At 33.9% G+C, this 16,967-nt stretch overlaps 1 non-coding gene across 1 annotated transcript; it reads right to left on the reverse strand.

Annotated features, from left to right (window-relative positions):
- Positions 1-1,144: 1,144 nt before the first annotated feature.
- LOC122124504 lies at positions 1,145-1,249 on the reverse strand. Its single transcript, XR_006150577.1, has one exon. It is a non-coding gene; the product is annotated as a U6 spliceosomal RNA (small nuclear RNA).
- Between the last annotated feature and the right edge of the window lie 15,718 nt (positions 1,250-16,967).

The raw sequence follows: 16,967 nt of genomic DNA on the forward strand, positions 1-16,967 counted from the left end.
TTTCCTAAAAAGCATTGTTACCTCCTCCCTTATTTTTCTCCCACGATCCCTACCATCTCACCTCCACAAGTACATTCTCCTCCCCTTCTCCCCCCACCTCATAAATTGTAAAATTCATTTTTTTATCATAGTGTCTTGTGCATCTCATTGTTACAATGGGTCACCCGTATCCTTATTTAAGCATTTCGTTTTTTCCTTCCCCTCCCCAAATTAGAGAAATGTATATACAAGATATAGACTCACCAACTTCAAATACAGTGAAAACAGGGGTTATAGCATGGAGGAGGAACATAAAAAGAAACAAAAAAATTCAAATCATGTAGTATAAGTATGTTAGAAATAATAGCAAGATAGAAAAAAACCAGTTGTGTCCCTATCTTAGGGTTCATTTAGCTTAACATTAAGTTATCTGGTCAAATGCACATAGCTTTTGATATTTTCTGATAATCCTAGACATATATTAGTTATTGAAGATAAGGGAAACCATGGAACGTATGTTTCGTTGGACTTGGCTTACTTCACTTAATAAATTTTTTCCAGGGCTGGGAAGGTGGCTCAGGGGTAGAGCGCTTGCCTTGCATGCCTGAGGCGCTGGGTTCGATCCCTCAGCACCACATAAGCACAAAGAAAAAAGCCGGAAATGGTGCTGTGGCTCAAGTGGTAGAGTGCTAGCCTTGAGCTGAAGAGCTGAGGGACAGCGCCCAGGCTCAGAATTCAGGCCCCACGACCGGACCAAAATAAATAAATAAATAAATAAATAAATTTTTTCCAAGTCTTTCCATTTCCTAACAAATTTGGAGATGCCATTTTTTTCTGAGGGAGGCATATAATGCCAATTTATATATTTATCACGTTTTCTTGATCCATTCATTTACTGAGGGGCATCGAGGTTGGTTCTGTGTCTTAGCTATAGAAAATAATGCTGCAATAAACTTAGTTGTGCTGCTAGTTTTAGTATGGTCTTGTTTGTGATCATTTGAGTAAATGCCCAAAAGTGGGATTGCTGGGTCATAGGGGAGCTTTCTGTGGAGTCTTTTGAGGAAACTCCATACTGCTTTCCAAAGTGGTTAAAGAAGTTTACAGTCCCACCAAGAATGCAGTAGGGTTCCCTTGTGGCTACATCCCTTCCAGCATCTGTTGTTGTAAATATGTGGAATGCTTCATGAATTTGTGTGTCATCTTTGGGCAGGGCCCATGCTAATCTTCTCAGTATATGTCCAGTGTTAGTGTATAGGCTGAGGGATTGGGCAGAGAACACTTTTTATATAGAAAGTGTAATTTATTTTATTAAACTGGGGGGGGGGCGGATAGAGGATTGGATGGGGGCGGGGGGAAATGGGAAGGGATTGGAAGGGTAAACAAAGAAAGAGGCAACAATTCTTGATAAGAAATATACTCATTATCTTGCCCATGTAATTGTAACCCCTCTGTAAGGGATTTTCACACACACATACACACACAAACACACAAAGAATAATGTCAAGATTGACAAGTCAAAAACAAAATAATTTCAGATGTTTGTTGTTCAAGAGATGTGTAGGAGGACAAATTCAATTATTCTATACAAGGTACCTGTCATAATGAGCACTTCAGCAAGTGTTAAGGTTTGTTAAAAGTTTTAATGTTTTAAATACATACAATTTTGGGAAATTGCTCATATATGCCAAAATTAGGATTGTTTGGCAGGTCATAAAACTTTTCTATAAAGTATTTTAGGTTTATGTTAGCAGACATATACTACTAAGTATGTTCATTTCATAGTTTATAGAAACTTTACTAATGAGAAGCAAATGCTTTATGTAAAGCAGCAGAGTGAAGAGTTAAGACTTTTTTAACTACACAGTTTCTGTTAAAATTTTAGGGCTTCCTTACTTTATATGTTACCGAGGAACAAATGATGATATATGCCATATACAAATGATGAGATGAACCATAAATAGTAATCTTAGTGGCTAACTTTAAAGACTACTTGTAGGCTATAAAACTCTTGTTGAACATCATAATCTTAGCCAGTTTTAAATGTACAAGAATTGAGAAAATAGTAAAATCTAATAGATAGTATACTTCAAATTCTGGAAACACTGGTAATTGTATTGTTTTGTATTTTTTGTGTGTGTGTGCGGTCATGAGGCCTGAACTCTGGGCTTGGGCGCTGTCCCTCAGCTCTTCAGCTCAATGATAGTGCTCTACCACTTGAGACATAGTGCTACTTCTGGCTTTTTTCTTTTTGTTTATGTGGTGCTGAGGAATCAAACCCAGGGCCTCATGCAGGCAAAGCAAGCACTCTACCACTGAGTCACCTTCCCAGCCCAATGTTTTGTATTTTGTTAATCATTCATAATTAATTATTGGTTTACTTTATTTGTAGTATTGTTTTCCTCGTTGTAATATAATACAAATTTTTGTAATCATTATTAGGAGGTACTTTGAGAAGGTTACCTGGATGGCCACACCATTATTTACAGGTACATGTGTATTTACAAAGAGCAAAATTAAGCAAAAAATGTTGATTTAAAATTTTATCAAGTACAGTCTGAATCAGGAATGTTGATAATTGTCCACACCTAAAATCTTAGCCCTAGGCTGAAGCAGAGTTATTGCAGATTTGAGGTCACAAAATTGTGAGACTCTGTTTTGTATTGTTTTATTTTTATTTTGTTGGTCATGGGGTTTGAACTCTGAGGCCTAGGCACTGTCCCTCAGCTCAAGGTTAGCGCTATCACTTGAGCCACAGCACCACTTCCATCTTTTTCTGCTTATGTGGTGCTGAGGAATCAAACCCAAGGCCTCATGCATGAAAAATAAGCACTCTACTACTGAGCCACCTTCCCAGCTCCTGAGAGACTGTTTATAAAAATCATCTAAACATTTGCTTTCTGCTTCGGGTTATATAATGAAATATATGAATGCCATATATGAGGCTTGAACTCTAGGCTTGGGTGCTGTCCTTGAGCTCTTCAGCTCAAGGCGAGTGCTCTCCCACATGAGCCAAAGTGCCACTTCCGGGTTACTAGTTGTTTGTTGGAGATAAGAGTCTCACGGACTTTCCTGCCCAGGCTGGCTTTGAACTGTGATCCTCAGATCTCAGCCTCTTGAGTAGCTAGGATGACAGGCGTGAGCCATTAGCACCCGGCTTAATATTATTCTTTACCAGGGCATTCTCTTGCTACTTTGGTTGTTTAGAGTGTCTATAAGAGCAAGCATTCCGTAGGGAGCAGGGAAACACCATCTGACCTTTACTTACAGAGATTTCTAAGTGACTTGCTATGACTTGTACTGTGTTTTGCAAGTCGAATCATATCTCTTAAAACCCTTTAAGAGATAAGAAAAGTGGTGAAAGACCTCTTGGAGACAAATACATCTTCAACATAGTTTGTTAAAAGCATTCCATTTAAGGCATGTTCAATGACATGTGAAACTTTTGTTGGCTATAACTATGTTTCTTTCTCCATGTGTGGATGTATACATGGGTACATGTATATGTGTGTTTGTGTGTATAGTAACACACATGTGTACATATATAAAGGCATATACACATATATATGCATATACAAATAAATATACATATAAAATATATGTGCATATATATATTTATATCAGGTTTTCAATGACAATCTATAATTCCCAGCATATTGTCATTCTAACACAGTGTATATGATAACCTGCTCTGAGGATCTGTGCTATCTGATGTGTATCCTTTGTACTCACTTTCCCCATTACCTTGGTTTTCATCCATGTGACCCACTTCAGTCTACCTTCCATAGGATAACTTTGTTTTCATTACATGTAGTTACTTACTGATAATAAAATAAAAAGGTTGCTTGTAAACAAAATAGAAATTTTAGGTTACCGGTTAAAAGTATCTTATCCATCCCAATGATTCCTATGAGATAAAATTTGTAATAATAATAAAATTGAAAAGGAATTCCTAGTTCTGTTGTTTTACCATTTGGAATGACAGAGAATAATATCATGTCATTGTTATAACTCTTAAAGAATGGAAGGGTCACTGATGGTCCCTATCATGTTCCCAAAAAAACAGTGGAACCTGAAGGATACTAGTAGACCAGTGGAAATTCTAAGTAGCAGACATGGAGCCTGAAAGAAAAAGAGAGGATGAGAGAGAGAGAAAGAGAAAAATATTATAATACTGAAAGTGTATAACAGATAAATAAGAGCTGTATGGGAATATTCGTACTTCTATCCTTAGACTTTCCATATGCATTTGAAGATACTTGATGTACAATAACCCATCAACATAAAATATAAAAAGATTTTGATACAAAATAAAAATGACTCAAGAAATTATAAATGCAAAACAATCTTCAGAGAAGCAAACTCTGGGAGATATTTCATGACTTTGAAAAGTATAAAGTGGCTGAAGTTAATAAAAATTTAGAAGTATTACAATTCACAAAAATATAGAAAAAAAGAGCCAGGTGTTGATGGTTCATGCCCATAATCCTACCTACTCAGGAAGCTGATATCTGAGGATTCTGCTTCAAACTCAGCCTGGGCAGGAAAGTCCGTGAGACTCTTATCTCCAACAAACAACTAGAAACCCGGAAGTGGCACTGTGGCTCATGTGGGAGAGCACTCGCCTTGAGCTGAAGAGCACAGGGACAGCGCTCAAGCCCAGAGTTCCAGGCCCACGATCGCCAAAAAAAAAAAAAAAGAAAGAAAGAAAAAAAGAAGAATAAAGTTATAAGGCTTTAAATGGAATCCTTCCTTGAGCTCTTTTCCAACAGCCATCATCAATTCCTAAGCAAAGAGTGAGTTCTCAGAAAACTGGATCTCAGGTCATACTTTAATAAACCCATGTGAAAAGTCCTATGTGAGAATTGCTGAGTGAGGTCTTGCTAAATTCCTGACCAAGAAAATAGGAAAATAAAGTAAGTATTTTTAATGTATTAACGTTTGAGAATAACTTGTAACCTGTAAATAAATGTGTAGAACCCAATTATACCCACTGACAAAAAATGATGTGTGTTTTATTTATGTTCTCTTGGACTTGGAGAGTGATTTTAGGTGTGTCTACACAAGTAGAATCAGCATAAATAAACTCAGCATTTCTTCATTTAACATAGAAGGAAAGGATACAGGTTGACCCATTGTAATATTGAGATGTACAGGATACTATCAGAGGGGGGGGTGGAGGGAAGAGTTGGGGAGGTGTGAATGGAAGGGATGGTAGGGGAAAAACAAAGGAGGGAATAACTATGCTCAATAAGAAATATAATCATTACGTTACTTATGTAACTGTAACCGCTCTGTACAGTATCTTTACAATAAAAACTTTTATTAAAAAGAAACAAGGAAAACTTCTGTACTTATAGGAAATTTCATTTGTCACACAATATCAGTAAGGTATTGGTTTTAGGGCCATAGGCATATCAAAACTTTGGATACTCAATATCTCTAAATGAACATAGTGTAATATTTACATTAGAATCTGCCCACAACCTATTGCAGTGTAATTCCTATGAAAACTTTTACTACCATCTATTTTTGTAATGAAAAATTAAAGGATATGCACTATCAACAGATACATTTTTTCTAGATAATTTTGTCTGCATTTTGTGGATGGAATTGCGAGAGTAATTTTGAAAAGCACAAATTTCATCACCAAGAGCTGTCTGCAAAATGCAACAATGATCTAACACAGCATCATTGAATAGTATGGAACTCCAAGAAGTACTTGAATGGAGATATTAGCGGAAAGTGGAACCACACAAGGACTTTTTAGATAGGCAGCTGCTAGATTTCTCATTGAGAGCTTTCATGACTCTTTGGGAATCACATGTCAGAACCTCACTGAAATGTAGATAGTTTTCCCTTACATTTCTATCATGCTTAGTTATTATCAATCAACATATAGCTAATCTTGAATAATCCTTTAATAAAATGTTGATGGAGTGTTTATATGCAGAAAACCTGGGGAGATATTCTATGCCCCAAAGGAGAGAAAACTAGGTAAGCATCCATTTAGAGCCTTCTGAATAATTCTGATTCTGACCACAACAATTATCTATCCATACCTGTGCCCTGTGCTCGAGTGAGAGGATTTTAAAAGAATTTAGTGATTTAAAAATTCAAATTTAAATGTGGAATGAAATTAGTTCCAATGCATTACATTAAGATATTTAGAAACAATTGAGAAACCTAAAGGTCTATAAGATTATTTGTATTGAAAGTGAAGGGATATTGGAATTTGGTTCTCTATATTTTAAGCAATTTGCAAAAAGGATTGGTAAAATAAAATTTACATTTGACTTTACACTTACTACTTTTTGTATATTGAAAGGAGCACAAGCTTCAACAGTATGTCAATGTTATCCTCTTATTTATCTCTAAAGTTTTTGCTTCTAGTCTTTTAATATTAAAATTTATAAAAAAATTATTCTTTAGCTAGTTGTGCAAAGGGGTTTCGCTTCATCATGTCAGTGTTCAATAGGGTGTATATGTGCATTTCAATGTACAATACATCTGGATCATTGTCAAACTTTCCATTTTTCTTTCTTCCCTTACACCAACCCAATCTCTCCCTTCAAGTTTCCAACTTATATTCCCACATATGTTCTTTAAGTGATATGATTATATTAGTCCACCATTTTCCTCTCCATTCTTCTGCCCTACTCTCTTTAAACCCAGCTCTCCCTTTGAAGACTTGTTTCAACTTCATGGTATTTTGTTAAATATCTCTGTCTTTGTCATTTGGCTTTGGGCTTGCCACAGCCTCTCTTCCATGTTTGACCTACATAAATGTGTATATTTCTCCACATTTCTAGTCTTAATGGCTGAGGTAGGTCTTCTTTACTGTCAATCTTTGTATTTGTCTTTTGGCTTTGGGCTTGACACGGCCTGTCTTCTATGTTTGACCTACATAAATGAGGATATTTCTCCATATTTTCAATAGCTGAATGGCTGAGATAGGTCACCTTTATTGTTCACCTCTGTCCTAAATTCAGAATTGGACCTTCAGGGCCATCCAATGGAGCTTTTTTCTTCTCTACACACTGAAGATGGAAGGAAAATAATTTCCATGCGCTCAACATTATGCTATCCTTCATGAATTTCCATTACTTATCACTTCAGCAGTCTAAATTTCAAGTAATGTTTTCTGCATCATATTCACACAGTTTAAGTGAATATCAAGGGTAATTTACCTAGCATTGGAAATTTAGGGACGATCTTCAATTTCTGATGATAGAAGCAGGAGTCAGTTTGAATTGTACAGAATCCACAATGTAGTCTTCTAAATTTTCAATAAATTCAGAGTTACTTTTTATTAATATTTAAAAAGTTTTAGTTTAGTATTTGAAATGCTGCTCAAATTATTTTTAAAACTTTCACATTAAGTTAGACTGAACTTTTCCCCTCATTTCCGGCCGTAGTTTATATTAAGTCTCTTTGGCTTTATTGTTTGAGAGGCCAAGGGAAGAAGGTAAACAGAAAGATGACCATTACTTAGATATCTCCTTCCTCTTCGGTTTCTGCTATTCTTGTTGAGAAGAAGACTGGAGCAGGGAACAAGGATGCTTGACTTCATACAAGGGAGCATTCCTGGCATCTTAATTATTGTTTCTCAAATCACTTAAACTGATTACTCTTGCCTTCTCTTTAACAGTAACCTAACTGTGGGTTCCTTGGTGCAAGAGGAAGAACACTAACAGGTTATTATCTGTAAACTTGTATTTTACAGCTCAGCTTACTACTACCAAAAATATAAAGTCTTGGCCATATAAATGCAAAGGCACTGATTGTCCAACAATAGCTTATTCAGCTACTCAGCTCCCTCATCCTCTGGTATCCTCCCCTCCACTCTCCTCATTTACCTTTCACTTCTTGTTCCTTTGTGTTTCTCTCCTCCATATTCATCTCTATCTTCTCTCTTTTTCTCTTCCAGTAGCAAGTGATTTGGTTTATCAGACAACACATAAATAATTGTAAAAATATTTTTTCTTCTTTTTTTGTATGATTTATTCATAAGGAGTTCTAGCAGAGCACCTGTGGCTTACACCTAGATACTCAATAGGTTCAAATTTGACAATTGCAATTTGAAGCTATTCCAAGTAGATAAACCTAAGAGATTCTTTTCTCTACTTGTGATAAAAGTAAGAAGTGAAGGTGTGCTTCAAGTGGTCTAGAGCAAACATTGAGAATTAAAGCCTAGATAGAGCTCAAGGCCCGGAGTTTAAACCCCAGTACCGGCACAATATTTTTTTTAAAAAATGAGTCCTTTGTCTTTGAAAAGGGATATTTCTCCAAAAGTTCATACCCGGTACAATTTTCAAGGTCCAAGACTCTTTGAAAGGCTCTTTCACATCTTAAACTGATTTCTCTGCTTGTTTCACATGGAAAATAGGAGTCACAATTCACATTAAAAAGTATGTGCATTGCTGAACATTTCTTACCATTTTTAATGGAAAGAAAGCAGGGGAGAAGAATTCACCTCACTTAGGTGAATTAGGTTTGACTCACTGACAGACTTTTACAAGTAAATGAGGGTTTGTTTACATGTAAAGAAGTCTATACAGATGGTTTTCTAGGAGAGAGAACAAGCTAGCTGCTGTCCAAGTTTGAACCACAGTAAGTTTATTCCTATGATATGGTAAAGAGAAGCTCATCTCATAGAAGTCTATGCAGACAGTAATTTCAAAAGGATTAAAAACCCATGTCTATGTTGTGAACAGCCACTTTTTTACAAAGAAAAACAGTTTCCTGAGCCATGGAAATATAAGTTAGAGCAAAATTAACTATTTTAAATATAGTTAATGTCTGAGTTACAGGTATAAAACAGTTCTCTAATTACAACTATACTATTAATTTTCATCATGTACCGAATAAGAATCTGCAAGATCGACCTTGTTAAATCTGTCATAAAGGACTGAGTTTATGCAATTGTCAGTTATTTTTAGGCTCCAATATCTTCTACAGTGGCTTCGGTAGCAAACCTCTCACACCATATGCAATGTTTAGAAAAATGGACTGTCTTGTTAGGCACATAAGGGACTTTTGTGCCACTTGGAATATTTATCATTTGTCTTCTTGTTATTATACCTGCCAATGTGAAGTCCTTTTGTGATAAGAATAATAGTTTCTGTACTTTTTGTTCCAATAACAAATCTCAGATATAAATATAGCCTGGCGCCGGTGGCTCACTCCTGTAATCCTATCTACTTAGGAGGCTGAGATCTGAGGATCAAGGTTCAATGCCAGCCCAGGTAGGAAATTCCATAAGATTCTTATCTCCAATAAACCACCAGGAAAGTGGAAGTGGTGTTATATCTAAGCAGTAGAGTATTCGCCTTGAGCTGAAGATCACAGCAACAGCACCCAAGCCCAAATTTTAAACCCCACAACTGACCTAAAAATATGATGAGATGAATTACATTTAAATATAAATAAATATTTATGATACACTTTTAAAATACATCTTAATATTTACTATATATTACATTCATCTATTTGCATATATAAGATCATATTATATCTATATGTTTATAAATATATTTTTAATTTATATCCAAAGTGTACATCTGAAGATTTTGGGGAAAACGTATTTTCTTACTACTTACCCATTATCCTTTCAATAATTTTTCCACTTATTACAATGCCTAGAGTACTAATACTTATGATTATAAAACAGAGTAGCTGTTTTATTCCTTATGATTAGAAACATCTACTTACTTGGTATGAAAACTACCGAAATGTGATTCTGAAATCACATTCCACAAACTGGACATATACATCAATTTAGCAACTTAAAGGTCTGAAACGTCTATTTGAATCCTGTATCTCACATATATTCGGTTCCTTAGAATGAGCTACATATACAAACATGCATGTATTTTCATGGGCACATACATCCCTATACTCCCAAGACACACTAAATGTAACACTGTAATAAAAAAATTATATAGTTACTGAAAAAGAGCCCCTTTGCAAATGTAGTTAAATTTTATTTTTTAAATATAATGCATTATTGAAATACTGATGAAAGATCAGCTGATCAAATACTAGAGAGCCCACCTAAAAAGTTTCTCAGTCCAAACATCATTATTTCCATCCTTCCTACTCCAACATTAAAAAAAACATAAATAGCTATAGAATTAACCTACATGTTCCTTAATCACTCATTGAATGAAGAAATTGTAATAGATAAACATATAACCACAATGATATATTATTTAGACATAATAATGAAATAATATCATCTTCAAGAAAATAGAACTAGAAGCCTTCATATTAAAGCAATAATCCCTATTATGAAAAACAAATAGTAGATTTCTCATATGAAAGCTCTAGACCCAGAAAATAAAATGAATGACCAAAGTGTAAAAGATGGAACTGATTACATTTGGAAAAAAGAGAGGAGATGAAGAGAAATATTGTGGAGTAAATATGTTCAAATACTTTATAAGTAATTATGATAACATAATAAAATATAAATATAAAAGTAGGATAATGAAATTAATAAAAGGATTAAAATTTAGCAAGGTACATTATATGGACATATGTGTAAAACACAATCAAATATTTTTGAAATTTAATATTTGCTAATAAAAAGACAAAACTTCATTCCAGTTGTTATAGATTTATATGTTAATTTACATTTTTTGTTCAGTTATTTCCCTGATAAAGTAAAAGGAGAAACTAGTTTTGCTCATTTAGAAAGACAATTTTGTCCAATTAGCATTAAAGTATTCTAGTTAATTACTGTCAATGTGAAATTGTTCAATCAAATTAATTATTATATTAGATTATTACCAATGCACTCTTCAAAATATTATCCCCATAGGTATATAATTTTTGCTATGTATTTTATATCTTTTATCATTTTATATCATTTTCTGAACGTAGTTTGGTATATACAACTAGGATATATTACACCTGACCTGGAAATCAATTATTCAGTTTTTATCAAAAATACCTATAGTGAAATAAAGAGGTAAATCCAAATTATGTATATTTGAAGACAATACTTGGTTAGTCCTATTCTCACATTCCCCATTCCCTTCTTGAGAATAATAAACATTGAGAACAATAAACATTCCTTTTTATAACCCACATTCAGTCTTCTACAAACAGTGTAATTTGGAGTAGTTTTAAATTATGTACGCTCATGTACACTACTCAGATTGTATTATTTGCATATTTTGTTCTTAGTAGGTCAGTAGTATTTAGTTCTCAATATGGATAGTATTGGACTTATTTATTGCATTTCTGAATTTTTTAAGTATTTTATGATTTTTCTGATTTGATACTCTAGCATTTTTTAAAAAAATATGTGCCGATCTTACTTCACATATAGTTACATTTGTTTTAAATAATTTGATCCATTCAAAGGATTTGCTCTATTAGGTTCATGCAGATGAATTTAATTACAATTTAACACAAGCTTATTTCTGAGACACAGTTACCCTAATAGCTCTACTCAAATTAAAATGTATTTGAGGCATTTGTAACATATATTTGTACTTTAAAACAAAACTAGGCACAACATGTTTTTGATCCTGGGGGAGTTCTACTTTGTTGGTTGTTTTTCCAGCTTTGGTGACTTCAACATATGTGTGCATTTTATTTCAACTGTTCTGGGTCTCTATTTTGTTATATATAACAGAAAATAGAAAAAGAATCAGTGATTTAGAACTTTTCAAAATAGAATTCTAAGAGAGACACTTGAAATTTTGTGACAACTGGGAATGGGCAGGTTATTCAAAGTGGCGGGGTTAGCAGAATAACAGAGACATTGTTTGACATGATTTGAATTCTTCCTCCTCTTGCCTCACTCTTTCCAATAATATTACTTCAAAGTCTTTAATCGAAAGAAAATATTTTTTTTCCGTATGAACTCAGAATTTTCAGTTTAATTGGGACAAACTACACATACATATTTGATTTTAACTCTAAAATCTTTTTTTCCTTAGTATAAAACCATAGATTTGAATTTATAATGCTAAAATAGCACCTAGTAATTTATATGAAATGGTCCAAACTATTTTCACTTCACACTAAATGCAATAAAGAATGTAAAAAAGATAGTGTGTAATGTAGTATGTAATAGTTGACTTTGGGGAAAATCAATTACAGTGGATTTTTGTGAAATACTGAATAATAGTAAAATTATATTTGATTCCATAAAAAAATCACAGTTATATCTCAAAATACCTCATAGATATAAACTAATGCTGAAAAAATAAGGTTGTTTATTGGAAAAAGCCAGAAGTTTCAATAAGCTTGCTTTTGAAAAATTGACTTGGATCTGGGCTTTGGTGGCTTATGCCTATAATCTTAGCTACTCAAGAGTCTGAGACCTGAGGATAGTGGTTCAAAGCCATCCTGGGCAGAAAAGTCTTTGAGACTCTTATCTCCAATAAACCACCTAAAAACCAGAAACAGCACTGTGGCTGAAGGGGTGCAGTGGTAGCCTTGAGCTGAAAAGCTGAGGGACAGTGCCCAGGCCCAAAGTTCAGGCCCCACGACCGACCAAAAAAAAATATTTTATGATATTTAATGAGTGGTTGTTTAGTGAAAAATGTCATTGGTGTTTATTATTTTGTGTTGGCATAAAATGAGCCTACTATTGTTTTAAATTAATTTAAAAAAACGATCTGAATCTATGACAGCATAAATTTGTGGGTAATGGTTAAAACAGGTTGTCTTTCTGAAAAAAATTTATATCACCCACGCAAAAAAAAGGAACAAACGAAAATATTGCCAGGAAACTTACTCTGTAAATCTTAATGGACTAATAGTCTGACAGTTTGTTTTAATTTTCAATAAAAAATTAAAATAATACTTGGTAATATTTTATTAACCCATTCAAATTTCTTCATCCTTGTCAGTTAAGATTCACTTTTAAAAGAAATGCAACAGGTGACATTGATTTTCCTTACTGTTCCAAAGAAATGTTCATTTCATCTGTATATTGTATACCACAATATACCCAGAAAGTATTTGTTAAAAAAACTTTTTTTCCCATTCTTTGTTTTGCTTCAGTCTGTATTTAAAGCAGCATATCACATATTACCCACCCTATTGCCTGTCTTCTCATTTGAGACATTACAATAAGTTTTCCTTCCCTGGTGTATCAGCCAGCAAAGTTTTACAAAACAGCATGCTTTCATTCATTGTGCTTTCCAAAATATATCTCATAAATGCCAACAACAAAGCTCAACCTGAAAAATCTGTGGATTTTTCCACTTATGGTGCAAATTAATCACTTTCCATACACCTTAGAACCAGCAGTTCACAAGCATTAATTGGTGTGTCACTTCCATGCTTTAGAACAGCAGCATTTGAAAATGGTGTACATGTTAATTTGTTTACCACATGTGGTTTTTCTTCAGCAAGGACTGTCTTCATGGAATATGGTAATAGATTTTTTTAAATTATGTACATTAATAGGGCTCTGAGTTATGGATATACAATATCAATTTAAGTGACTAAATATTTAAATTAAATTCCATAATATGTATTCCTTCAATTTTCTAGCTAAAGTGTTCTACAAGCTAGGTATTTTAAAAAAGAAATGCACTTCACTAGATGAATGGATCAAGAAAATGTGATATATATACACAATGGAATTCTATGACTCCATCAGAAAGAATGACCTTTTCCCACTTGTTAGAAAATGGAAAGACTTGGAAAAAAATTATTTTAAGTGTAGTAAGCCAGGCCCAAAGAAACATAGGTCCCATGGTTTCTCTTATTTGCAATAACTAGTATATGTCTGAGACAAACATAAAAGGTCAGATAAGTTGAAGTTAGGCGAAATGAATCCCGTTAAGAACTTAAATGGTTTTTCTTTCTTTATATTGTTTCTAACATATTTATAAGATGATTTCATTGTAGCTTTGTATATCCCTCCCCCAAAGTATAAATCCTTTTTTCACCGTATTGATGTTGGTATAATTTGTGGATGGCAAGGGAAAAAACACATTGTTTAAATAGGGATAGAGTTGACGCATTGCAACAATGAGATGTAGAAGATGTTATGTCAAAAAATGAACTATACAACAGTAGTGCGGGGGGGGGGGGACGAGAGTGAGATTAAGGGGGGAGGGAATGTAATCATAACCCCCCGTACAGTATTTTCACAAAGAAAGAAGAGAAATATTGTAAGTTGTTTCCTTGGTGACAACATAATTAGAAGACTTACAATTTTCATGTTTCATGGCCATCTTTTACTAGGTGAAACTTTGGGACAGCATTAACGTTTGAATCTTGGATGAGATTTGATGGGGAATTGTGGCAGACTTTTCATGGTATGAGAAGAAAACAAAAGGCCATACTAATATTTTATCTGCTACATTGTTATATTAGTTTATTCAAACACAAACAAACACACATACAAACACACATATATACACTTGTGTAGTATGAAGAACCAGTCTGCAAGAAAACATTTTAATAGGAATTCCATAAAATACTTAGTCTGCTGAGATCTGATTAGAAATTATAGAAATCTCTGGTTGCTTCCAACCCTGGACAAGTCATTATCATAGGTGAAGAGGTTTTCATTTGAATTTAGAATGGCAATTTCCTCCCAGATTGTGAAGAATACCAGAATAATTCTTCTGGAGATTAATTTCTTCAGAGTGAAAACCATGAGAACATAGATTCTCATCTTCTTTCTTCTTTTATCTTGTAATCATTCTATGTCAAAAACATTTCTCTTTGACATACTTCCCAAATTGCCACTGCATTGTCACAGCAATAAAACAAAGCAATGAAACCAACTGAACCTTCACTGAAACCTTCAACTTGTACATATGAATAAGCCTTTCTGCTTAATGAATGGACAATATGATATATTATGGTTGGTTATGAGGCTAACACCAAAGTCTAGTCTTTCTAACAATGTAGAGTGTATTAAAGTATGTTTCATTATAAAATACCTAACACCATGTTGTATTTTGTGTTTTAGTTTCTGTTGATCATAGGGTTTAAACTCAGGGCCTGGATGGTGCTTTTGTGTTCAAGGCCAGTGCTCTACACACAATTTGAACTGGAACTACATTTCCCCTGGTGATTAATTTGAGATAAGAATTTAATGAACTTTCTTACTCAGGCTAGCTTTGAACTGTGATTTTGAGATCTCAGTCTCTTACCTAGCTAAGATTACATCCTTGAACCACCAGGGCCTAGCCATGCTGCATATTTTGTGTAATTCCAATTTTCAGAATTGTACAGATGCTCCTATTACCATATAAAAAAACTTAAAACAAACTAAGAATATTTTTAAAGTATAAAATGAAGGAAGAATTGTCATATTTTAGAAAACCTATGCAAAATCTATGTCAAACTATTGATATTTTACTGTACATTTCCTGCAACCACTTTGATATGGTTTAATAATTGTCAGGCCAAGTTTTCTCTATATTGTATTGGAGATTTACTATTTCATTGCATGCATGTATATGTATATGTATAGGTATAGGTATAGGTATAAGTATATTTACCTATCTATATATGTTCCTTATGTGGATCATTAAACTTGAAACTGCTTCATTTTGCTGTTCAGTAGTTGAACCTGGTCATCTAATCCTGTGACAATATCAGTGCTCATTCTGATCATTCCTTTATTTACCACACCATCAGCCTTCTAAAATCAGCTTCATTTCCTGGAGAAGTTAACCAATCATTCCAATCACTATCCATGCAGAGGGTTTTAATAAAGAAAGCTTTAAGAAAGAAAGATAACATGAAGTGACAGCTATAGAATTTCTACAGAGACCTGACATCTTTCACATTTCTGCCTCATACTTAAGATAGCATTAACTAACACTATAAATTACTGCATTTATAACGTAAGGATCAGTGTTTTTGTTTTTTTTCTTTTCCAATTTGAAGCCTTCTTTTCCATGATTTTTGACATAAACTTTTGGAAGATTTTTTGATTGGTATGGGATTCCATCAAAAACAAAGCCATCTACATCAACTTCCATGCCCAAACCAAATAATGTTCTATTAGAGATTTTCTTCTATCCATTAAGTAATATGTTATGTGTTGAATACTGTCCCAATGAAATCTTACTAAAGTTAAAAATCCCATCGCCTTAGAAGGTGACTGCATTTGGAAACAGAATCTCAAATGTAGCATTTAAGTTGAATTCTCTACCAAGAAAAGCAGGAGGCTTTGGATATGCCAAGGAAAGAGTACTCAGAAGAAGCTAACTCTGATTCTGGATTTCTAGTTCCACCAACTCAGAGGCCATGTAGTTACTGTGTTAAGGCTACCCAATCTGTGGTAGTTTATTATTGTAATTACTAGCAAACATATGGAATTTATAATACATGAAAAGTCATTGACTCTTGGGGTCCATGACTCATCTCTATAATCCTAGTGATTAAGAAGGATGATATTTGGGGGGTAATGGTTTTCAGGCTGGGAGGAAAGTTCATGAGGTTCTATCTCCAATTGACTACAAAAATTTCTGGGCAGGAGGCATGGTTCAAATGGGAGACTCACTACTGTTAGCAAACAAACTGAGGGCATGATGTATGTTAAAGCCCCAAATTGGGAGAAAGAAAAGTCCTCAGAATACTATGAGAAACGGAGTTAAGAATAGGAAAGTAGAAACAAAAGAAATCAACTTATTGAAATGGACAAAGCTTCCCAAAGTGAAATATGGCACAAACTGTAATACTTAGGGTTTTCCTTCCTATACAGTAGAAATAAAAGGTATTTCGACTTGAAGAAACTAAAAGGTAAAATTGTATGCAATAAATAATGATATTATTTTTTGTTTCCATAATTTAACTCGTTTTCCTACAAATTTATATAATAGCATAGCTATGGAAAAGAACAATAAATATTGCATTTTCAAATAGGATTATATATCCTTGCAAGTGTTGTCTAAAATTGATCTACACTAAAATGGTTGCCCTTGATTTCCTTCTCAAGATTCCAAATGTTCATACTTTCAGCTGACCTTCCACAAATCTCATACCCCAAACAA

This window comes from Dipodomys spectabilis, unplaced genomic scaffold (genome assembly GCF_019054845.1).
Source record: "Dipodomys spectabilis isolate Male_0828 unplaced genomic scaffold, ASM1905484v1 ptg000238l, whole genome shotgun sequence".
NCBI lineage: Eukaryota > Metazoa > Chordata > Mammalia > Rodentia > Heteromyidae > Dipodomys > Dipodomys spectabilis.